Source organism: Lonchura striata, chromosome 2 (genome assembly GCF_050655825.1).
Source record: "Lonchura striata isolate lonStrDom1 chromosome 2, ASM5065582v1, whole genome shotgun sequence".
In the NCBI taxonomy this organism is placed as follows: domain Eukaryota; kingdom Metazoa; phylum Chordata; class Aves; order Passeriformes; family Estrildidae; genus Lonchura; species Lonchura striata.
Window position 1 is genome coordinate 16,039,453 of NC_140704.1, and position 25,856 is coordinate 16,065,308.

The window sequence follows — 25,856 nt, forward strand, 5'->3', positions numbered from 1 at the left end:
AAAGACCACCACTCTCACACAAAGTGACAGCTCCAAGTTGTAGCCACTTGCCTTTCTCTCATATTCAGAAAGCACTAATCTTCCACTTGCAGAAAGAGTAGAGCTCACAATTCAGTCTTCTCCAGAGCAGGCAGAGAGGAGTGTGAGCACAGAGGAGTGTGCCATTCACCAGCTCTGGTCAGACTCATGGTCCCTATTTCTGCTGATCCTGAGTGGCTTATGGTCCTGTTAGTCTAAATCGCCTTTCACAGGCAGGAGCTTGTGCCCAAGCATAGAGGAGGAGTTCTAGGAAGGCTGAGAAGCAACGACTGCTTCACAATCTTCCCAGGATGGAAGAACAGTTTGCCAGTGGATTTATCCAGAAAACACACTTCTTTCTGCATGTGAGCTTTGCTGCAGCCTGAACTCCAAGCATGTCCGCTTCTCCTTAGGAAGAGGTAGATCTGAGACCAATCTCACTACTGTCTGAGACAATGAATGAGCACAGATCTAAAGTATCTGGCACTTATCAGGGAACTTCCAATCTTATGCTGTTGAGGCATTTTGGTGAAGACTAAGAACAGTATAGCTGGGTGCAATCCTGATATTAAGTGTAGGTTTTACCATACCTTGATAGGTGCAAGAGAAAGGTGTAGATCTTGCTGGGTCCTGCAGGAAAATTTATATTAAATTTGGGTGTCTTTCCTGGCATCTGGAGAAATACATGGCCCTCAGTTTTTGTCACATAAGTCTAGTAAAGAGTAGTTTAACTATCTGATAGAGAACAAGTATGTTTAATAATGACTGGTAATAGCTGGATAGATAATGAGCATCTTTTGTCTTACATTATTTATCAGTAATAGGTTCTCATTTTTCAGTCTAGAAAAGTCTCTCTAAATGCACAAGTAAATGCACAAGTGCTGTTGGTGCATCTCAGACACTGTGGCTTGTCTTCTGATATTCCCCAATTTGCAGACACATACATAGCAACGTCTGTGAACTGGGAGAACAAGGTTAGCTCCACAGCAACCCCTCTCGAATAGAATATTTGCCAGAAGCACTCAGCATCATTTGCCCCATGAGAGAATTTTAAACTCAAAACATGCCATAAGTGTATGCTAATTTATGAAAAATTGCATCTAGCTCCTTCATCTTTATTAGTTAATGTGCTTTTGTGGGACTGCAGTTGCATATTTACTGTTAGTCTTGGTGTCATGTCTGTACCTGAGCAATGGCCTCTTTTCTAATGCATTTCTTAACAGTTTAGCTCAATACTTCAATCAGCTGTACATGCTGATAATTTAAGATATACTAAAGGGAGAGCTGTTTTCTGTTCAGTTCCATGCACTGCCCAAAGGGAATGGAGCAGCAAACTCTGCTCCCTGCTTTAGTGCTGGGGAGGATTAGACAGGGCTTTGTGAAGAAAATGTAGGCAAATGAGATTAGGCAATTAGATAGCAAATTAAAATGAAATGGTAACTGTTTATCTGACTATATTCTATTTTTCTTCATACTTCTGCCTGCCATTCAAAAACACAGTGGACCCCACTTCCCATCTTCTGACTTTGATCTCTGAGCATCAGACTTCTCTTCATTCTGTGAAGGGAAGACTAAAATGCAGATGCAGGATCACATTAATGGAACAGCACATTCTTGGCTTGCAGCCACATCCAAATTCATTAATAATAGTAGTTTTCTGTAACTGCCAGGAAAGATAAAGAAAGCAGTGACATTTTAACTATCTTGTGATGCAAGCAGTTCACCCTCCCAGGAGTTCAGCAAAGTAAAGTGGAAGCTTAATTAGGGATGATACATTCTAAACTCTGCATTCATTATGTCTCTAATTATTTCACAACTTCTCCACAAATCCTGAAGTTGTTTTGTAAGAAACTTCAGCATCAGCAATAAACTCATAAATATACCCTGTTTTTTGAGTTATTGCAAACAACTGTATATTTTCTCCTCTCAAAATACCATTTTAAAATATAATATTAGCATTAAGGAAGTATGAAGGACATGTCTGCTTTTGGTACAGTGCAGTTTGGTGGTGGCAAGTGGCTTAGATAAGCAAATCCAAACCATTAAATAATATTAAATAAGATACCAGTAGGTGTGCCAGGGATCAGGAGGTGGCAGCAAAACTCTGAGAAGAAGTTTGGTTTCTGCATGTCAATAATGGAAGTATTTTAACTGCAAACCAGGACTGATAAATCATGTAAAATTCTAGTAAGAAAAACAAGGGATGGCCACTGACCATGCAATGAGGAATTGTATGAAAAGCCATTGAATTTTGTGAATTGAAAACCAGCTACCATTAAACCTGAAATAGCTTTAATAATGAATGTAAAAAATGTAACTTTTCAGAACAGGAAGACTCCAAGTTGTCTGACAGAACTTCTCAAGCTGGATGGAGTACCATCAATGGGTGTTTTGCAAAGCTCAGCAAATTGGACAGGACTCTCATGATTGGACAAGTTTATGTATATGTATATATGTATATAAACTGAATGGCAGAAAGGATGTCAAGTTTGCAGTAAAGAAAACTTTAACACTGAGCAAGAAGAACAAGGCATATTTGGAGTAGGGACAAAATTGACCTTCGTTATTTATCAAAATTGTGTGAATATTCAAAACAGCTTATGCACAACAAAAACATCCATGCTCACCAAGCATGCAGAATAAAAAAGTAAGATCTGCATATGTGTGTACTTCTATCGTAGCTGGATCCTGAGGAGCAATTATCATATACTAGAAATTCTAAAGGTGGTGCCACAGAAAAACACTGGCTTCTGGCTGAGTACACTGAAGGTTAGTACTACAACAAAGGCTTGAGATCACAGAAGAGCAAACTTAGCTCACTAAGAGCTCAGGTGGGAGGGATTCCATGGAGGATAAAGGAATTAGTGAGCACTGGAAATTTTATCAAGAATGTTCTCCTGGAAGCACAAAATGTTCATCCCTTTTGGAGGCAAGGAAAGCAGGTGGAGCAAGAGACCCCCTTGGCTCAACTGAGACCTTCTGTGTTTGCCCAAAACTAAAAGAGACATGTACCAGAGATGGAAATGAATAAATACTCATTGAGAACTACCAGGGTGTGCAGAGATGCAGTCAGAAAAGCAAAAGCTTGAGTTGAAATGGGCCAGAGATGTCAAAAACCACAAGGAAGGGTATGTAATCAACAAGCAGAAACAGAAGGGAAATACTGGCCCATTGTTAAACAGGAGAGGTGAATTAGTCACCAACAACACTTTAAAAGCTCAAGGCTTTCTTCACCTCTCTTTACCAGCACTATTGAGCCCCAGCCTTTGGGAACAAGAATCCATATTGATGGGAACACAGACCTGCCATCAGTGAATGAAGAGTTGGTGGATGAACTCTACAGGAAGTTGACCCTTACAAATCAATGGAGCTTGGCAATATCCACCCAAGGGTGTTAGGAGCTGGTTCATGTTGTTATGAGACCATTCTCCTCCTCCTCAAACTTTGAGAAATTGCGGTAGCTGGGGGACAACCCAGAAGACTAATGTCACACCCATCTATACAAATGGCTTAAAGGAGGCTCCAGGAAATTTTAGGTCCATCAGTCTTACTTCAGTCTCTGGGAAAATTATGGAATGAATCCTTCTGGGAAGGAAGAGCCAGCATGGGTTCACCAAGGGTAAATCAGGTTTGACAACCTGATCACCTTCTACAACAAAGTAACCTGTTCAGTTGATGTGGGATGAGCAGTGGACATTATCTAGGTGCCTTTCTCAAAGGCTCTCCATACAGTTTCCATCAGGCTCCTCTGAGAGAACTGAGGTGTTGTGGTCTAGACAAGGGTCCACACGGCGGGGAAGCTGGCTGAGAGGCTGCACCCAGAGCAGGTTGACAAACAGCTCCTTTTCAAACTGGCAACCTGACACAAGTGGGGCCTCCCAGGGATCAATATTGGGCCCAGCACTATTTAATATCTTGAAAACCAATCTGGATGATGGGGTCAAGTGCACCCTGATGAAGTTTGCTTCCCCTAAACTGAGTGGGGGACTGGACACTTTGGGATTAAGAGCCACCCTACAGGAAGACCTGGATAGGCTGGAAGAGTGAGCTACCAAGAACATTATGAAGTTAACAAAGACGAGAGTAAGGTCTTGCACCTGGGAAAGTATAATCCATGAGTGCAGCACAGGTTGGGGTCTACTGGCTGCTGGGGAGAAGCTCAGTAGGAAGGAATCTGGCCCAGGTGGACAAGCAGTTGAATGAGTGCAGAGTCTGCTGCTGTGGCAAAGAATCCAACAGGATTCTGGGCTGAATCAACAAGGGCATCAACAGCAAAGATAAAGATGTCATTATCCTGCTCTACTCAGCACTTGCCAGACTACAACTGTAATACTGAATTCAGTTTTTGCCCCTGCTTCACAAAAAATAGGTGGGCAGCTGGAGAGGCTCCAGAGAAGGACCACAAAGATGATCCAAGGGCTCAAAGCCTGCCATGTGGGGAAAGGCTTGAGAGAACTGGGGTTGCTCAGCCTTGAAATAAGAAGGCTCAGGGGAGACCTGATGGAGGTAATGGTTCTAGCATTTAAGGGGTAGCCACCCCTTAAATACTAGAAGAAAACACAAAGAAGATGGAGAGTCAATTTTTAAAATGAGACACGTGGAAAAGTCAAAGGGTAATGAGTACAATTTACATCAGCAGAAATTCCAGTTGGAAACATGAAAAATATTTTTCACAAGAACAACCAACGACTAGAATAATATCCCCAAAAAAAGTGGTGGATTTCCCAACTTTGGACACTTTTAAGATTAGTCTGGGCAGGATGCTGGACCATCTGGTCTGGATGATGCTTTTGCCAAGAAAGATTGGACCAGAAAATTCTTCAGGTCCCTTCCAACCTAGTATTCTGTGACTAACATTATAGACAGAAAAATTTTACAAGGTAAAGGAAAAAAAAATGATGTATTTTGAGACTTTTATAAATATAATGGAAGAAGAAAGTTAAAATTACCTTATGAGCAGCTAGAAGAATTTCTCAACCTAAACCAACAAAAATAATGTTCAACATATTTCAATATTTATTCATACTGCTATATTCAAGCTCCACATGCCCTACACAAGCATGACAGATTTCTACTGTATCACTCAGAAATCTGGAATCTCTAGAGCAGTTTTTTGCTTTAACAAACTAGAATGTTACTACAAGTTGCACCTGTAATAGGAAGACCAGGCAAAAAAATGTGTACACATAAATGTGCATGTTCTTTCAATAAAATAATTTGCATAGTTCATTTACTATACCTAGATAGCAATACTTCAGAGTATTGCTGAACAAAAAAAATATCAGAAGGTTTTGCAATTATAATAGGAAAAAGTGAGAAAACAAACTAAATATGCCTTTAATAAATGAAACCATTTTAACATATTTTCCAGTATCCTTGATTTGCAATGACTGAAACATTATATTTTCCAGTATCCTCAGTTTGCAATGACTGAAACAGATATTTTGCTGGTTCCAGTTCCATTCAGCCAGTCCTTTGTGCTATCCACAAGCCTGTCTGCTGGAATAATATGAAGATGAAACAGTAACACAAAAAATAAGCAAGTATGTAAAATGCAACAGAAGAAAATTTTGATGACTATTTATTTCACTTGCACCAACAATGTTGAAATTTGAGATAAAAAATAGAATAATATTGTTTATATTCATATCAGAGAAAAATCAAGGAAATAAACTTGGCTGGAGAGAGCTGTCATAAGTATTTTTGGAGTAAATCAAATAGATGTGATTGAAAAAAAAACCCATCCAACCTGTCTCCTAGAAAATTTTCTAAATAAGCAATTCAGGTAAACTCTTCAGTAAATGTAATGTACCATAAACTGTGTGCCACAACCCAGAAAACACAGCTTGAATGCTGGGAACAGAGTGGGAGACACCTGAGATGGCTCTGTTAAATTATGCAAGAATCTCAGCTATGCACAGCAAAAGTGTCAGTGTCAGGAGGTGAATAACACCAAAGCAGTTTCTAAACACGAACAACTAAACATATTTGAAACGGGAGTTCTCAAATTGTCGCACAGGGCTGGCCACACTTTGAAGAGAAACTGGCTCAGTTTCACTTCCCATTAATGATCATATAATATCTTTGTGCCAAATACAGCAATTGCCTGCATGGAAAAATAATTTTAGGAAAGTATTTAATATGTTTTTAACTGCCTTGTAAAAACAACTTAGCAACTGAAAAGAGAGATGCCAACACCTTGTGATGGGCTAAATCTTTAGAGGAAACCAGGAAGATTCTGTGGGTGGAATGTGTACAGTGATATGCAGACAAGGTACCACCTGAGATATCTTTCTACTGTTGCATCCCTCTGAGAGACATGTAGGATGCTGCCTTTGCAGATTTCCAACCATGTCAGCAAGACAGAAGAAAATACCCCAGACATATCAGTCGTATCTAAAGTGTTTTGGGGACCGATGTCTCAACAGCTTCTGAAGTGTCTTATTTCTTCCTGCCATTTTCCACCAGAAAAATCTCTGTGAAGAAATGAAAAGGAGAAAGTCATCTACCCTGCCTAAATTTACCTCCTTAACCATCTTTTTCTAGTCTGGCTCGTAGACTTTCAGACTTGGACTGATTTAATGATTTTGAGATGCTTAGTTCTTAACCAAAGTCATGTTGAAAAATGTTCTTTGAAGATGGCTTGGAAAAGCCCCTGGGTTTGGAAAAAGCACTGACCTGTGGAAAGTTCTTTCTTGTCTCCTTAGTTTCATCACATTTGCTGTTACAGAGTGTTCAGCTTACAGGAGTTGTTTTGCTTTGGATTTGAAAAATGCCCTTTTTCAAAACCAATAGAGGGCTCAACTCACTCTTGCCAAACCCTACAATAGGAAAGGAAGGATAATACATGGAGGGGCACAATGGCAATTTATCTTTCTGGCTGAAAGTCGTGTTTTGGAGTTTTGTTGCTTAGTGTCTTTCATCCTGGGGAATTTAAATTTCTGCAACAACAGCCTGACCACAACTAAAAGTTTGCATATAAAGTATCAGAACTCAGAACTATTTATCTTTTAAATTAATTTTCCAAATGGAGTAAGTCTTAAGATATGAAAAGGTACTTAGGTGCTACTCAGCATAATAAGAAGGAAATTACTAGCTTGGCATTTGTTTAAACTTGTGAAACATTTCTTTAAAAGGACAGTGAGATAAATATCTAAAATGTGATCTCGAAACCCACAAAAAATATGTATTCATTCAGGAACTGAACTACATTTTACATGTCTAGCTTTTCTAGGCACTGTAATTACTGGCTTTGAGAATACCTTATTCAAAAACCAACCGTGTATGTTCAACAGGTTTCCTTTCAGGAATGCTTCAGCTGCTGATGGATCACAAAAGGAAGGACCATATCCTGTCTTTGAAGATATGGATAAAAGGGAAGTAATTGTTAATGATTTGCTCATCTAAACAAAAAATGACTGACAACATAATGAAATCCTGTAATCATGTAGTGTGTCAAATACTGCAATTTTAAACTGAATAGGAACAAATGTCAAAGGAAGCTGAATGAGAGTAGTTGCATTATACACTACAGAACCATATGTCTAGTAATAAAAGACATGAGAGGAAACTGTAAGAAACTAGTCTTCTGGAACTGCTTACATATTGCAATGAATTTTTGGCACAATTAAGCACTTCATTCAAAATGCTGATTGAAGACAATGCTGAAAGGCCTCTCTCAGTGCAGGAAAATTACAGCTGTCCAAAACCACCTGTAATGACATATTTTGAAGAGATTAGCCAGGAACTAGTATCAGTACAGCATGCTGTAGACTAGGGAGCACTTCTACAGGCTGGCAGTCCAGTGCACTAATAGCTGAGTTGTGTGGATGTTGGACAGCACTGCTGTAGCAGACAGACATATTTACAATACCAGTGTATTCCTTTGCTTGGAAAATACTGAAAAATCCTTGGCATATTTTATATGAAGAGCAAACCCATTAAGAGTAGATTCACTGAATGCGTAAAGTCTTGTTCTTTCACGCACAGGTAGGACTGTGGCCTCTTCTTGTGGGGAAGCCACCCGGCTTGCCAGTTTGCTCATCTCAATGGCATACCAATAGCCTTTAATCATCCTGCTCCTCGCCCTGGCTCCGTGCTGGAGCAGCGCGGTGCCCCCGGGGCGCGCAGCAGAGGTACCCAGACCCAGCCTGAGGGATCGTGTCTGGCTTAACATCGAGGCTCCAGAGTGGGACAAAACAGGAGGAAGTAAAACCCAGCAGGAGAAGCAAACCGAAGAATTATTTTCCCACCGTACATTTTAAGGATATTTCCAATAAGCACTAGAGGAACATCATCACATTATCACAAAATAGTTGGATCACAGTGAAATGATGTGGTTCACTGCTGGCACGTGCATTAAAGGAAACGCACGGAGCTGACAAATGAATGAATTTGCTTTACCACTATTCCTTTCCGGGCTTGGACAAACAGCTGCTGCAGATCACTGCTGTTCCCTTGCGCACAGCCCTGACCGATGGTTTCCAACCTTCGCCTGCAAGGTCTGAGGGCTCTGCTGCTGAACAAGATGCACATTCATATATCCAGCAAACAATTTTAACCAATTTTTAGAGAAGAAAATACGTGCATGCAAAGGTGTTCTAACTCAAAGGCTTGAAGTACATTGGCATAATAAATAAACAAAGATAAGAAGAAGCTTAACAGCACAAATGGCAACTCTGTGAAGAGCTTTGCATACGGTTTCGGACAGAGCCGTAATGAATTTTTGGCAGCCCCGGCGGCGGACCCCGAGGGGTTCCCGCGGCCTGCGCTCGGCGCGCCGTGAGGGGCTCGTGCCCGAGGGGGCTCAGCCCCGCGGGCTCCGCGCGGGTCGCGCGGCCCAGCCCCGCACGAGGCGTCACGCGCCCCCCGCGGGCGGGCTCCCGCCTCCGCCGCGGACCAATGGCGGCGCGGCCCCGCGCGGCCCGTCCCGCCGCCAGCCAATGGCTCGCGAGCCCTGGGAGCGGGCGGGCCCGGGCGCGCGGCCGTTGGGCTCCTCGGGCCCCGCCCCGCTGGGCGGAGAGCGGCGCGCCCGGCCCGGCCCAGCGCGGCAGCGGCGATGCGGAGCCGGGGCGAGCGGAGCCGCGGGTAGCCGGAGCTGAGCCGCTCTCGCGCATCCGGCCCGGCCGCAGGTACGAGCCGCAGCCCCGCGGGGGTTCGCGAGCTGGCGAGGGTCGCGGCGGGGGGCTCCGAGGCGCTCGTGGTGCGCCGTGAGGGATTTTCCGCGGGAGGGGTCGGCGGGCGAGAGAGGGGATGCGGCAGGTGCCGGGCTGCGGTCGCTCGGTCCCGGGGGCGCGGAGAGGCGCCGGTTCTGAGATGGCCGCCGCCGCCTCCCCGGGGAGCTCCCCGGGAGCCGCTCCCCTGCCCGCGGGGCTCCCGGGGGGGCGGCTCCGGGCGGCAGCGCCGGGTCCCCGAGCCCCCCCGCGGGCAGCTCACGGCGGATCTAATCGCGGCGAGTGCTCCGGCTTTTAAAAGCTGCCGGGCTGCCGGGATTCGTTGCGCAGAGCTCCTTCTGGCAAGTCATGGATGTGACTGAGCCATTAAGGGACACCGGGCTGCGCAGCCGGGCTCTGGAGACCTATCAACTTCAATTTATGGGGTATCGGGAACAGGAGGCTTTTTTATGAATTGGCTGGTAATAACTTAATTCACCTGTGAGGCCAGCTCCTGTTAATGCCTACATTTAATCTGCGTGGAGCAATAAATAGCTATTAACTTGGCGTGTTGCTTGTGGAGAAGGTATTTGAGAAAGGAGCTGTGAAGAGCAGTAGGTGCCTTTGCGTGCTACTTGTGTGCTTTCACTTCTGAATTCTTAGCTTCTTTTTATTTTATCAGTGTTTATAACAACGTGACTTTCTGTGCTTCCAGCGCTTCTTAATTGATTTGATTTCTTAAACAGCCTGCCATATATTTTCTTTTTCTTCCCTCTAAATAAACTGTAAAATAACTTCAGGGTCAATAGCTTTCAGTGATCATAGAATCGGCAAAGTTGGGAGAGAGCTTTGAGATCAAGTCCAACCGTGAAACCCATCAACACTATCACTGTAACCACTAAAGCATTAAACCATATCACCCAGCACCAGAATTCTTCCCTTTGAAGGAGACTAAACAGTCTGGACAGTGATGATCAACATCATTAGACCTCATGGCTATCTTTGGTAGCTGAATTCAGAATTTGTTTCTTACGGTTAGGTTTTTTGGATGAGGTCTAGAGTTCTTATTTTAAGTTTACTTAGATCAAGAGCCCCATTTTAATGAGGCATGTTGTTTTGTGGTTGTTAATTTTAAAATATAGTAATTAGAATTTTGGTATGAAGTATTATCCTCCATCAGGATGCATGGATGTTATATCTTGGTCATTTTTATAGAAATATCTTACTTAATTTACTAGTAGATTATTCACTTACTGAAAGTAATCTTTGTCCCTAATTGATGTGGATGATCAAATCTATAATCTCACTTAGAAGTACAGAAATAACAGTAGGATTTTTCTAGATGTCCCTTTTCTGGATTAAGATTTTTTTGCATTCAGGGTGTGTGACTGCATGTAGCTTCTAAAAGCTGTCTAAAAGCAACAGTTAATTTAGGGTTTGTGATTTAATCATGCAGAGCTAGGAAATGAGTGAATGAGAGTCATCAGTTTCAACTGTGCCAGTTTATTCATGTGTATGAGAAGGTGTAAAGCAGTAACCTAAACGCTGAGGACTTGATCTAAATGATTTCAGAGATCGACTAGATTTGGACTTAATTGTAAATGTGTTTATATTTACATGTGTACACTTAAAAGGAGGTGGGAAATCCCAGAGCTGCAGATTACTGTCAGCTGGCAAATACATCAAGGAATGGTTGCTGTATGTTTACCCTGTTCTTGTTCTCTGTGCACCCACTAGCAGTACTTATTAGAAACAGGATACTGTGTCAGATGGACCTTGAACCTGAGATAGTATTGCGTTTTTGTGTTTGTAATAAAATGTTTTCTCTGTAGGAGCATGTAGTTAGGGAGCTAAATTTTAGATTAGGCATGTGTCAGAGCCGTAAGTTTTTAAGAGTACAGTCTAAAAGTCAATACCAGGTACAGAAAAAGCAGGCTAAGGAATGTGCTATTACTTTGGAAGTTTATTTACATTTTTGTTAACATCCCAACACCTGATAGGAAATGGTCACAAGCATGTTTTCTAAGTGGCAACTTCCAGTCCTTTCCTGAGTGCCTTGCAGAAGTACTGTTTCTCATGAAGATGATGTCAAATCTGCTGCAACTCCCATCTTAGGATCTTGCAATATTGCCTTTCACTGAAATTCCAGCCTTAGTTCTGTTTTCATGTACTGAATCTTCCCTTTCTATGTGGCAATCACCTGGGCCACCTGTGAGCCTTTAATTCTAGCATGTGGAAGGGAGCAGAATGGATCTATAAAAACTCATTTAGTGGTATCTTCCCTCCAAACTAGTTCTTCTTTTTAAGTTTTACTGTGGAACTTGCTATGATAATGAGTAGAAGCAGGAAAAAAAAATCCAGTCTTGCTGCTAGCAAAGTGTCTGTTAGTTGCCTTGTAGAGTATGTTTTGGAAAGTTGTTGCAGTGAGTTAAGCAAGTTTGACCATCTAGAACTACATGAATTATGTGTAGGAGTGATGAAAGCTTCCCACATAGCTGTGCTAATGCAGTTTAATCCCAGGCTATGGTGTGTGTATTCTTCCTGACCTCATCTGCTTGCTGCTGGCTTTTGTTTGTTAAAGGAAAGATAGAGTATATTAAATTGTGTCCTCCTAATTTTAACCTTAGAAGTACAATAATAAAGCTGAATTTATTTATACCTGCTTTCAGTGGATTGTGGACATTTCTACCACAAGTGGTATCATATACTTATCTAATACAGTACCTTGCCCTGTATTACAGAAATAGACAGAGTGCAAACATTACTTAATACACTTCAAATAACTTACACTGCAGTATCCTTAAAAGCCCTTGACAGCCCAGACCACTAGCTCTGTCCCATGTCATGTTGGCCATATGGCAGTTCTGAGAACAGCTATATGGTTTTGTATTTTACTGAGTAATTTTTGAGCATTGCCATAAGGTGTTCAGTAAAGTTCTTTGACAAATGAGTTTTCAAAGACAGCAATAGGTGATAGATACATTGACCTGCTCTTTATTTTAGCTGTCACTCTTGCTTTTAGAGGAAATCCATCAGAAATAAAAAATAAGGCATGTCTGAATATGCACAAAACTTTCAAGCTATTGAATATCTGCTTTCATTATGCTTAACTATCAAGAACACAACTTGAATTTCCCCCTCCCCACCTTGGTAGGCTAACAGATTCCATGTGATAACCAGTATCATTAAGCAGACTAGTCTTTGGGACTCCAGATTTTGTCTTGAAAATGTTTTATCAAGCTACGTTATGAATCATGGCTAGAATCAATCTTATCTCACAGCTGTAAGCACTGAAGAAAAGATGAGCTGCTAAAATAAAAGGGTTTTCAGTCTACTCAATCTCTTGGTATCACATCTTGCTGCAGTGGTCAGCATCTTTATTTTTTTTTCTTGTCAGTGATGTAATAAGCCTGCAGCAAAAAGCTCATGAAGTGAACTCATTTATATCCTCAATGACATCAGTATTTAAAGATAATAGTTGAATCGACCCATAAACTGTATCTACAAACTATATTAAAGAGGAGTTATATTATATGTAATATAAATTGGCGATATGAACTGTATTGTAGTTTGCAGTGTGCAGAGGAGATGGTGACATATGAACATGGAAAGAATAGGCCTGCCTTGATCCTGTTTTCAGTCAGGTGCTTGCCATACAAGCCCCAGGGCTGCCCTATGTGTGTTCTGTGGTCTGCTGCTCCGATTCTTGCCAAGGGGAGGTGTGGGGTGTTCTCGGTGTGTAGGAGCAGTAGGCAGTGCGCAGTGGACATTTGCTTGATGTTGGTGTGCACAGCCAGTTACAGTCTGGAGCTTATTGCTAACTTTCAAAGCAGAGTAATTAGCTTTCGTGAAGCAAACAAATGAGCATCTTTACTACAGGCAAGAAGTCACAATTACGTAAGGGCTTTTTAATGTGGACACACTCAATGCAATGGTAGAAGGCTTACACCTAAAATTTTGTCTCAGAATTTGCATGTTGTTCATGTATAAAATGGGATTAAATGTCTGAAGTCTTACAGATCTTTAGATGTTAGATAAAGCTCACATGTACTCATTTTAAAATAATTATTTTGCTTAATTATAATGTTAAGACCAATTTATCTTGGACAAGTGTGGAGGCAGAATAAATACGCAATTCGAAATCCTCTCTCCCCCCAGCTAGAATAAGTATTTTCACTTCTCTTGTTTCTGCAGGGTTTCGTAGTTTCGTAAAGAATCAGATATTTGGACGTTAACTATTTTAAATTTATTCTCCTAACCATTAGAAGGGAAAAAAATGCAAATATGTAGTATCTCCAATACTTATAAGAATGTCATATTACTATTACCCTTTCCCTTTTCTTTCAGATTCATAGACTCTCAGCTTGGCAATTGGAAAAATGCATTATCTTATGCTGTTGTTGAAGTGAAAACAGTTATCCAGGTAGGACTCCCTTATGATGACTCTCGTTCATTGTTTTCAAATACTGAATTAGATTGTTGCTTGTTTTCTGCTGTCCTGAGCTATAAATAGATGTGTATAGATCAGTATTAAAGACCAAGAAGAATTTCATATCATATTTAGTATTAATAAAGTTGTGAAAGTGGTGTACCATTATGTGGTATAAGTATTGTGTGTTGTCTAATTGTGTACTGCTTTATTGTCTTGTAAAGACAGCCTCTTTGAGTCAAGAATGACTAAATTTTCTAATGTTATTTCATCATGTATGACAGGAGAAGTTTTGAAAAAATAGGGAAGTATTGCAAATACAGCTAACAGTGAGGACTGACTTCAAAATATGTTGCAATTTATTGTGTAGCAGGTTTAGGCATAGAGCTACTAACTGTGTCTCAGAATTTGAGAACACACACATCTATTTATAAAAAAAGCATGGAAAACCTTTATTGCTTTCATAATGTATTGCTTGGTGGATTAAGCTTGGTTTAGCCAGTGAAGCTGTTCTGAGAGGAACAATGTAGTTTCAGATATAAAATGCAGAGCTGCTGTTTCACAGACAATATGCCATGAATGCTATCTAAAGAAACATACTTGACATTGCTGATTATACATGAGAGTGAAGTATATTTATTTCACACATCGATGTGACTGAATCAAAAACTTCCAACTGGCATATGGAGAGGGCTTTTTGTGGCTTTAAAAAATACCTTACAAGTTCAGCTGATAAAAAGTTCTGCTTTTTTTTCACAGTCCGGGAAAGTTGGAAAACAAGAACTAAATCTGATTTAATTCTGAATTTAAAGAAACAGTCCTGAATTTCTTCAGAGATTTGACAGATACAGTAATGAAGATTTTTAATGGCTTAACAGATACTGTGATAGACGTTTTCAGTGAATAGCCGTTCATGAGCAGTTAATTATCTCATTGTAATCTGGGTCATTTGGGAAGCTGTGAACACAGTTAACTTCTGTGTTAGGATCGCATTGTAATTGAAATGTGCATGTGGAAGGGGGAACGCCAGAGCTGCACGATCTTGAAACTAGCAGGGCTGGAGAATGACCAAAACCAACCTCTCATTGAGCAGCTTGATGCCTAGTTAAGGTGAATGAAGGCTAAAGCTTAACGAAGGTGTGAAATCGCTACTCTAAACCATATTTGAAAATCCTTGCTCCTCCCTTAATGCTTTTCCCTCCTAGCAGCCCAAGGCACTTTGTGCTGCTCCCACTAGGACAAACAGCAGCCCTTTGTTAGCTGTCTTGTCTGGGGCACACCCTGTCCTCACAGTGCTGCTGCTCTCTTGCCATCTGGGAAACCCAGAGACCCTGAAAGGAGCCTTTTGCTGCCCAGTCTGCGAGGTTAACTGATTCAGTAAATCTGTGTTACCTCCAGTACACATCGAGCTAACCTGTAACCTGTAATTTCCTCTGGGGATGGGAACATCCAGTACCACAGTTTGTAGGCTTCTTATTCAAAGATTGGTTACTTCTTCATGTCTAAAGTCCACGTCCAAATCTGTGACTTTAAAACATCAAAATTATACCTACTAGAAACTTTGTCTTGGTATGAAATGACACTACAAGTACTACAGCCCAACAAGTCTGAAAGGGCTTGAGCTGCAGTGTGTGACTCTCTGCTTCGAAAGCTTGTCGAGTGTTTGAAATATGATACAATATGAGACTTGGACCACCTTCCAGCTGCCTCCACCAGTCTGAGCAAGGATATCAAAATGGCAAGCAAACCTCAGAGGATAAAACTGTGAATGGCATGCTTTGAGCCAAGTGCTGAAGGGTGCCTTCGGTCCCTCATCTGACTGCTGTGAGAGTCATGTGTCTGTGCCATGGGACCTGGTGAGACACCCTGGGTGCTTCCAGGGAAGACAGGCTTCCTTCAAGAAATCTTGATGGCTAAAATGGAGAGCAAAAATCATATGCAGCAGCTGAGTACTGAGGCAAGATAGAGATCAGTTGTCCAGCAAGCTCATTTTTGTATTGAGTGTAGAAAAGCCAGATGTTTTCCTTTGTTTAGAACCATGGCTGCAGTTTGCAAATGTAGATGGTTGAATGCTGTTGCAGTCTCCATCTGTTTAGATATGCTGGAAGATGCTGCTTGTAGTGGATGCGGGGCATGCTGTCAGCCAGACTGAGGGAGAAACTGTCACTGGAAATAGTAGCTTTCTGGACTGCAGCAGGAGAGGAAAATATCTTCCTGAGCAGTTAGATGTGCAAAGTTCTGCTGTGAGTGTCACAAAGGGAACGATTCACAAGGCAGTTACTGGAGGAGGGAAGTTAAAAGGGACAAATTACAAGTGACTTACTGGGAGTCAAATGACCAGATTGACAACTGGAGAAAAGCTGAAAACTTCATTGTGCCAGCTGTGAAGACTTTTGCTTCCCAGAAGCTATGGAAACTTTTCTAACACTACATACTGTATTAAACATTATCTTAACTCCCGATTTCATGACATAGGCATTTATTACTTAATGAAGGTAATGAAGGTCCTTCTCATTAGGGCCTTTTATTAAACTTGGTCATACTGATACATTAAGACTATTAAATACCTTCCTTTACAAAGGAAAAAAAGCTTGGGATGGAAACAGAAGGGTGTTAGAAACCAATGCAGAAATTTGTCTGAAAAGAAGACTATTCAGCTCACATGGCTGTGGAAGAAGATGTTAAATATTTTAGGTACAGAAATATACCCTAGCACAGCTGTAAAACATACTTTTTTGTAGATAAAGAGTCATGTGCAGGCATTAATATGACAAATATTTGGATTTTGAGAAAAAACAAGCCCACACATTTCACACAGCACAGGAGTCTTAGGTAATACCTGTTAGGAAAGGTTTGCAAACTGAGTAACCTTTTCTCACAATAGAAGCTGGCTGATCTGATAATTATATTTAATAAGTCATAAAATACCAAGGGAATGTAAGAATTTTGCCAAATGCTCTTTTTCTTTTAATATTTAGAGAAGAGTTGTCTGGGGTGTGTGTGTGTGTGACCCAAATCAGTTCTGGTTGGTTATTATCAACTTAACTGACTGTAAAAAAGCACAGAGAAACATAACCAACATGTCGTATGAAGATGGGTCATCTCAACCCAGTAACTCTTATCTCCAGTGGTTCACTTCTGGGTCAGCAAACCAAAGGTGGTGTTAGCTTTTTCTTGTGGTCTGGAACTAAAGCATCCTGTAGGAAGATAGATTCAGGTAAATACTCTGTTTAACTGCTCTGTGAATAGAGGCAGACAGCAATTGTAACACAGTGTTTTTAATTCTATAGCTTTGTTGTGTAGGTGGATGTGTAATCAGTGATGGCTGCTGAGTAAATGTCATTTCATTAATATTGAATTTGTATTTTACTCCTCAGACTTTCAGCTTTACCACACTATTTAATGAATTACAGATAGCTGTTTTTGGCTTCCTATGGGTGATAGCAATTGCACTTCAAAGAAGACAAAGAGATAATCTGGTTTCTTTATCCAAGGACTGAGCTTACCATTTTAAGTGCTGCTAACTTACATCAGGGAGTTAAATGTCCTACCTTATTAAATCACTCACTCTGTTTTCTCTAAAGCTTTCATTTAGCTTTGATACAGCATTAATATTTAAAATGTATGTGTCAGTTCAATAGACACATGCATTACTTATCAAAACACTGCAGCTTATTAAAACAAACCTGCTGTCATCACAGGTGTCATCACAAAGTCCAGAGTGACATGTAGTGCCAGGAGGTGTGTTGTACATTTTCACAAGCTGTTCAGTTGGGATGGTGGGTACTTCAGGAAGAAAAAACAAAAGTTTTGGATGCCTTATCCCTGGCAGTGTTCAAGGCTGGGTCAGATGAGGTCTTAAATAGCCACATCTAGTGGGGGATATCCCTGCCCACAGCAGTGGAGTAAGAACAAGGTGATCGCCTACGTCCCTTCCAACCCAAACCATTGACTCTATGAAAAAAATCATGTTGGTAATATAAATGGAGCATCTCTAGATTGCTGACAAGAAAACATTCATGCACATTAATATGGTCTAACACTAGCAGACCATAGTAACAGGGAAATATTAAGTAATTGGACCTTCTGTGTCTGTTCAGTGTGTTTGTATGAGCAGTTTCTACTGTGTTGGAGCAGCTATGTTTTAATTGAGATTTCTTACTCTTGCCCACACTGTAAAGATATTTAGTAATAAATAATAAACTAAATAAATTTAGTTACCCTCAGTTGTCTAAAAAAAACCTCATCTTGTGTGTGATACTTATGGCTAGACATTTGTTTAGCTGCTAATTTGCAGCTCATAAGGTCACTCAGCAGTGGGATAAAAATAAGAGTGCTTCTTTCTTCCAGTGCCTGCACAGACACGGTTGGAGTTGCTGGTGTCTGCCTGCAGGATTCCAGCATGCTTCTGTTGCTCCTGGCTCCCAGGTTACAAGGGCAGTGTCCTCACTACAGAGGCCAGACATCTTCATCCCTGTCATAGCACTGGGGTGCTTCTCATTCACTGGCAGGTCAAATTCAAATGCTGATTTCCCTTACTTTTAGGTGTGCATTTGAGAGGACAGTGAGCAAAGGGCTAAACCTTCCCTCTGTGCCCTCCAGTTAGTGGGGGCCTTACAAGCCATGTGCTGGCCATCACACACGGATGAAAAGCATATTGCCACCTTCTTCCTCTGTCAACAGGGCTAAGTTTTGATTCTTCTTTAACAACTGTTGCTGTCCCTCTACTGTTGTTCCTTATATAATCTCCTGAATAGTGGAAATTAAGAGAATATATATCTTCCTCTGTATTTATTTTGCTGCCTTTAGAAAGAACTAGGTCTCTCTGAAGCTCTTGAAACACTTTTTAAAGGCTTTAAATAATATATTGTTCTGAATTAGTAAGTAATAATATGACCTTTTCTTCTTGAAAGCTCATTCTTGAGTAGTATGCCAAGATGTTATCTCCCCACTTGAATGCTTGAGTAGAGATATGAGATTTGATATGGGTGTGTGTGACAGCCTGCCTTCCCAATGGAGGCACAAGAACATGCCACAGCTTGACCAAAAGCCTAATGTCTAATTACCTTGTGCTAAATCTTGTGATGTTTTTTACTATGCTATAATAGGAAAGGTAATTAACATGTTCACATGTTGCAGATCGACTCACAAATCTAGAAACTAGAAGTTACAAACACATGGGAAACTACATATTTTCTCTTTGTAGTTAGGTAATTTTTTTTTTTCAGGGGTGTTGGATGTTTCTATGCATAAACTCTTCCTCGTATGCATATCTACTGTACAAAAAATTCTTTCATGATGTATGTGTTTACTTACAAGACAGTCCTCACTGCAGGAAGATTGACTGTGGTGTGCATCTGCAGCTGTTACCAAGGGAAACATCTGACCTTGAGTTAGATGATTGTTGCATCAAACCTCTCTCACTAACGAGTCTTCCCCACCTTCCTCATCAGTGAAACCTTTCTCTGGCCAGGCAAAAGAGCAGAAGGAGTGATGAGGTGCAGAAAGGAAAATGTCAGATGCTTGCCACTCTTTTAATAGAATCAGCACATTTCAGGATAATTTTTTTCTGAACCTAAGCTAGAAGGGAACAGAGAAATAGTCCTGGAAATAGTAAAACTAAAGGAAAGACTTAGCTAATCCACTGGATCATACAGGAATCTTGTAACAAAAGATGCATGGTAAAAACTTTAAATACAAGCCTATTTCTAAAGGCTCAAGGGATGAGCTATTCAGATCACCAGGTATGGAGCTGGCTTCAGCCCTGACCTGACTTGATGTAGTGGTACCACAGCCTAGGTCAGTGGTTCCCAGTCAGTAAGTTGCACTGTCATGGGGCACAGTGTTTATTCCCTGTTTTTTTTTTTTTCTTTGTTAGACAATGCTGAAGAGAGAGCAAAAAGAGAGTATTGTCAGGCTGTTGTAATTCTTGTAGTAGTTCCTTAAGTGATGCTGAGATGTTTCCTCCAGTAGATAAACTGGGCTGTGCTCTGGCAGTCAATGTGAGGCAGATTTCTTTCTCTTTTGCTGATGTCTTATCAGAGAGTTCCTGATCTGACCTATTTTCATGAGAGTCTTTGGCTTATGACTTTGCATGGGATTTAACCAGCTCCCAGAGTTACCTATGCAGTTTTACAAACTTGGAATTAAATATAAATGAAGAAAGAAGAACCTTGCCAATAAAAACTGCAAGTTTTTGTGGCTATCTGAAGCCTAGCATAAACAACTATTCCTGAGTTCCCCTAGTCATATTTCCAAGACAGTATTTCAGAAAGTATTGTTTCAAAATAATATACTAAAAAATAGTTGTGCTACTTGGGACACAGCATTCCTTTACTGTCATTGCAATGACATAGCAAAATAATTCAGGCTGCCTGTAAACTCACCAAGGCTGAATATAGGAGAGTAAACAGAATATCTGAGAGGGAATTCTGCAAATTGTTTGTGCGTGCACTTTGGAAGAAGCAGAAGACACAAAGCAAGAGTATTTTGAGATACTGAGTGTGCAGTTCTTAGCATCTGTGTATTTTCTGAGTGCTCGAAGTTTTGCATAGACAGCTTTTCCTTTTCTGTGCTTACAGTGTTTCTGAAGAGTTCAGTTTCCTTTTTTAATGCTTATCTTAAGGGAAAGACCTTTTGTGATGCAAAATATTCTTGGTAACTTTGTTCCACTTTAATGTAAGCTTCTGCAAAAATGAACTCTACTCCAAGAAATTTGTGTACTTACAATTTTGTAATATTTAGAGAAATGAAAACCAGCTCAAGTAGATTTCATTCTCCAGTTTATATACTTTTGTATCGGACTGCTGAATGTCAAAATTTGTCAGAAGTCATATATATGATATTGTTATAGTTTTGTATTTTGCTATCTAACACTATGGCAAAATAATCAAAATTATCTACAAGCATTTAACTGAAATTTATTGTAGCAGTATCCACTTTATCTCTTTCTATATGTGATGGACAGAAATGCAGCTAAAGTTGAGGTGAATATTCCCACTTTGTGGTATAGGGGAGATCAGGTGGTGGGTTATGAGGAGGCTGTATAGATGCCAAGAAGCAGAAATCTCTTTGGTACTTCCTGATGAAAAATTATCAAAGACTTGATGTGGAGATGCAGTGAAAATGGTGAAAGTGGTCATTTGAGCTTGGCATCTGCTGCTAAGAACCAGCTTGCTGAGGTAGGTAGGTAGGTGAGGTAGGTAGGTCAAGTACAATGTCTGTTTATTCTCAACAGGGCTAAGGAGGTCTTTTGTGATATCTTGCAGCACACTTTCTTCAAACCTCTCCGAATTATGCAGTCATATGTCTTGAATAAACTATGAATCAGATCTGTAGGCTCTCATAGTGAATAAAAGAGTATGCTGTTTGGATGACAGCGTTAAAAAGCACTGGTATTCTGTTATAAGCAGATGAATTGAAATGGTAGGAAAATGCTGTGATACGATATAAACAAACTGAAAATGGACTTTAACACTGTATTGCAGCTACCATGCTCTGTGCTTTGCTAAGAGAATAAAGTTAAGTAAAATACAGATTTAAATTAATTTACAGAAACTCTATGGCTCAGAGTTTTATTATTGTTCTGAAAAACTTTCCATGGGTTTAACTACCACAGTTTTGCAAGGAATAGGGATGTATCTCTGGATGTAAAGCAAGCTGAAAGGCTGGTATGCCTGAAACACTATCTGCTCTTTCAAGTTACAAAAGTTAGTCTAATAGAATATGTTATTTCTGTGACTGTTCATATCTAACTAATTGTCTTACACCTTCACAATTGCTGTAGTTTTTCTGTTTAATGACATGAGGGCAAAAGTGGCAATTTGAGCCTTGCAACTGCAAAGCTCTTTCTGGCTCCTCCTGCCCGAGGTGAAGGTAGTAAGGGTTGTAGCAAATAAAGGGCCTGTTGAACATACTAGATGTCATATTGTTTGGGGTAAGATGATCTGCTGTGTGTGCGCAGAATGCTCGGGTGTAGATCATAGGAGTGCCTGGTTGCATAGAGACAAACAACCTGAGCTTTTTCAGATTTGTGATCCTGCGTGAGAGGTGTGCTTTCTGCAGAGGCAGCAAGAAATTATGAGGAGTGAGGTAATGAGTCTAAGACATTTACGAAAAGATACTCTGTGAAGTTTATACTTGGCGAACTTTGTCCTGGTGTGGTATTAATATCTGGTTTTGCTTCTGTAGTGTAATTATTCTGGGGTATTGCCTGACAGATGGTTATATCTTAGACTTGTATCAGAATGATGTTATTTGCTTGACAGGTATTGTTCTCTTAGGAACGTGGGACAGGAAGGGACCTGCCTATTCATCAAGTTTATTTTCATGCTTTTGTAGGCTTTATGTCATACAGACATAGCCATATGGAGGTCTGCCTTAAAAGCAGCTGAGCCTTTTCCCTTCACTATTTTAATTAGAAGCCTCTTCCAGTGCTAAATTCCTCAACATGATGAAGCTGCTTGGACTGTTCAATCTAATTTTTTTCATCACCAGTTCATTACCAGTTGGTAACAATCGTGTGCCAAGACTGTTCTTTTATTTTAAACAGATTATTCTTACTGTTTTATAATGATATAATTATGGTTTTGTATACAGCCCTTGCTTTTCTGCTCAGCTTTATTTTTGTTAGGCTAAGGCTGAGTCCTTGCAGCCTTCCTCAGTTCTGTTGAAAGTAGAGTAAAATGAAGGAATGGGTAGTTGGAGACTTTTCAGCTTTCACGTAGCAGGTTTTTCCAGTTCTCTGAGAAGGGTGTGTCTTATTCTTTGTACTATTGTTGATAAAAAAAGCGAATAGTAGCTTCCTTGTTATTGCAGTTCACCAACAGAAACACAGATAGAAAATTTTGTATTTTAAACTTTCTGAAAATTGTCTTTGATTAGTAAGATTGTTCAAACAGTAGGGACTTGTGGTGTATCTGATTTAGGAATACAGACAATCTTATCAAAGTGATGTGTAAAGGCAGGCAGTTGTTTGCTTCAAGTGCATGAGTTCCTTTTTGTGTTTTTTGTGCTTTTCCTTAGGCCTCAGATCAGTTTTCTGTGTGCAAATTCTTTGTGCATATTTAATGACTTACTGCTAAAATATGTGATCAAAGATAAATCAGACCTGTTACAAAGGAATCAAAAACTGGAATTATGTTTAAATATTTTTCTGACTAATATTTATAGACACTTGCTACTTGTAAGGCTCTCAGTGTAAATCAGTGTTCTCTTCAGACATTTATATTCAAAAAGTATTAATGGAAGGTGTAAAAGGCAGATACACTTTTAAAAATGTAGTGACAAAATTTTAAGAAAAAAAAATTTTAAAAAGCTTCAGTTGGAAGACCTGACCTATTTTTTTCTTAAAATTCTAAAGGCTATTATGTTGGAAAAAATAAAGCAAATACTGTTTAAAATGCAGTGGAAGGTTTTATGTCCCAGGTTTTGACAAAGAGCATAAGCTTTGTAATGTTCAGTACTGCAGCTCATAACATTTGGGCTCCTGGCTAAGAAAGTATGGAGGCAGGTATCTAAGGACCATATGATGATGAGATTCTGATTTCATGGTTAGAATTAGAAATCTGTAATTTGGAGCACTGGTAGAGTGAAGCTGGTTGGTAGGAAACCAGGGTATACCTTAGACCTTCATATGACATTTATCAGAAAATCAGTCCCATATTCCTATCTGTGGTTTTCTTCTAGAAAGATGCTTTTGGTACCTATCTTATATGTAGTAGACTAGCAGTTAATTAGATGAGGAGTCCAAGAAATAGGATGCCTTGTTCCTGGATCCTTCTCAACCTGGGGGATTTCAAGTCTACATATTTTTCTCTTCCCAGAGTGCTGTAAGCCAGTGGTTCATGCCTAGGTAGGGGATCTAACCACCAGACTGCAGATTACCACTTCTTGCCCACTCTCTGGAATCCATCAGTGTGTATTTCTGACTGCATTGTAGAATCATGGAATGGTTAAGCTTAGAAAAGACCTCTGTGATCATCGAGTGCAGCCATTAACCAGCACCACCCTAGGACAGTGTCCTCAGGTGCCATGGTCACCTTCCTCTCAGGGAGGATTTGGCAGTCCTGTGCAAAGTATCCTGCAGGCTGCTGTGTCAGGTGTTCTCTTGAACCACAGATTCAATTCTTCTTGCTTTTCCAGGAAAGCAAAGTCTGCAACTGGAGAGCAGGAGAATTAACATCTAATCAATCTGGTTTTATTCTAATTTAATATTTTTAGCAGTTGTTTGAGTACTGTTTTCTACTTAATGCTTGACCAAGAAACTTTTTAACAACTTGAGTTTCTGTAATAATGAAATAGAATAGTAATGACTGTCATTGATCATATCCCTTCTGGGCATGAAATTTGAGTTGTTTCAATTCAGGGGTGGTTTTTTTTCTTTCTTTCTCCTGTTACCCTTTTTTTAAAAAAAAGTCTACCTTTTTTTTCAAAGACAGACATTTTGGTTTTGAATCCTGATACAGGAAAACAAACAGGAATTTATAGCCGTTATGGTTTAAAAGAAATAAAAGATATTTTCTATATTTGCAGGCTATACTGGAAAACCCAAGTGTGAATTTACTTGCAAAGTTAAATAATTTCTTTTTTGTTTATAAGTGGTGACATAACACATCTGCAAAAAAAAAAATTCCTACTCTGCTCAGTTAAGGATGGCAAGATTACAATGAATGGGAGACCTTAGAAGATGGTAACATATCTGTGAAACTTCAAAATAATTCAGAATTTTTTTCTTTGCATTTTTCTATGTTGTTTTGGCTCCCTATGTGATAACCCTCAAAGGTTAGGCTTCTACCTGGGCAGTGTTGCAATAGAGTGAAATTTAGTCAACTTTAGCTCTCAAGGATTTGCTTAGCTTGGAAATGAAAAAAGAATGGGAAGAACTTTCTTCAATGAAAAGAAATTAAAATAATTATGCTAACTGCTGATTTTTAGCTCCAACCTGCTAAATCTTCTGTGTTTCTCAGTGTGAGACAATGGTTTCCTTAATGCATGAGTGACTTCTTTAAAAATACAATTCCTGAATGCTGTGAAGCAGAATTCATTAAAAAACGTGTTGAACACTGGCATGATTGCACACTTCTGGGGTTGGCTGTAAAGCAGAAGGAAACATTGTGTGCCCAGACAGCCATTATGGGATTGATTTTTGTACTGTATTGTGTGGAATATGAAGAAAGAGCAGTCTATACATCTGATCTGCAAGACATCTTCCCTTAAAGTGGTTTAGTTTTCATAGCTGGCACAGTTCACAGCAAGGAGCACATGTGCAGTCTCTGAGATACCTCAACACGTCAGCTTCTGCCAAATTTCACTCATGTTTCCAAATGTAATATTATGCTTATGTCCTATCCTTCTCTGGCACTGAATTCAAACAGCACCTGTTAATATTAAGAATAAATGAAGTTACTGTAATGTTGAGGATAAAGAGGTTTTGGTGAAAGAAAATTGGATATTAGATTTAGATTTCCTGCCTTATTAAATATTTCACGTGGTGGTATTCTACTTCAGTTTTAGTTAGAAGTTCAGAAAGCAGTATTGTAATGTTAGCACACACCGTTTTACTTAAATCTTCTTTCATGAGTTGGTATTAGCTGATATTCAGTGCAAATGCTTTTGAGGAATAATGTGAAACACACTGGAACATTATTTTTGTTTTTAAGATGTGTGTATTTTTTCAGAAGCTTGTTATTCCTCTGCATGTTGTCTGATACTCATTTGCATTTAAATCAGCTTTAGCAGAGTTGTGTAGCTTATTGGTGATTCCTCTTCAGTCTGACAGCTGAAGAATAGCAGATGTTAAGCATGAACATCAGGCTAAGGCATTGTGGCATTAAGGCATTGTGCAGCCAACCATCATTTGTTCTGGCACTCTGGAGTAGAAACTTAAAACACATTTCTTTCTGCTTCAACCAGTGAACATGGTTGAGTTTTCTGGGTTAGGGTCTGCTTTTCAGTAGTGCTGAAATTGCTAAAAGCAGTGAGCACCTGCATTGTGGTTGTTACTGCTATGGATAAAGGATAAGGCTATTGATTCACAGTTGTTTTTCTGTTTCAGGATACTGTCTCAAAATAATGTCTTTTTAAGACTGGAGAAGGTATTGCAAAAAATATCTGTTCTGGACTCTAGAACTGAATTTGTCTTAAGAGTGGTAGATAAAGGATCATGATAATCTAAGCACTAGTCTGTTTCTAGTGGGAAGGAAGAAGGAAGTGGGGGCAAGAAGATGATAGTACCTTTATTAAGATATCAGCAAGGA

General features: G+C 40.0%; 1 protein-coding gene and 1 long non-coding RNA gene across 10 annotated transcripts in view; one reads left to right on the forward strand and one right to left on the reverse strand.

The window, feature by feature from the left end:
- Positions 1-5,590: 5,590 nt before the first annotated feature.
- Positions 5,591-8,865, reverse strand: LOC146768128 (uncharacterized). The gene is made up of 5 exons (XR_014950855.1): positions 8,422-8,865; positions 7,621-7,730; positions 7,298-7,373; positions 6,697-6,839; positions 5,591-6,494 (listed from the first exon to the last, which is right to left on the reverse strand). It is a non-coding gene; the product is annotated as an uncharacterized LOC146768128 (long non-coding RNA).
- Positions 8,866-9,016: 151 nt separating this feature from the next.
- The window catches only part of MPP7 (MAGUK p55 scaffold protein 7), a 147,062-nt gene continuing 130,222 nt past the window's right edge, over positions 9,017-25,856 (forward strand). For 6 of the 9 annotated variants that reach the window (XM_085564757.1, XM_085564752.1, XM_021543033.3 and 3 more), the window contains exons 1-2: positions 9,017-9,149; positions 13,518-13,593. The gene's annotated coding sequence lies outside the window, so the exon portion shown is untranslated. Of the gene's footprint in view, positions 9,150-13,517; positions 13,594-20,806; positions 21,691-25,856 lie in introns of those variants that run through there. The other 3 variants (XM_085564776.1, XM_085564783.1, XM_085564767.1) reach the window with 1 other exon arrangement.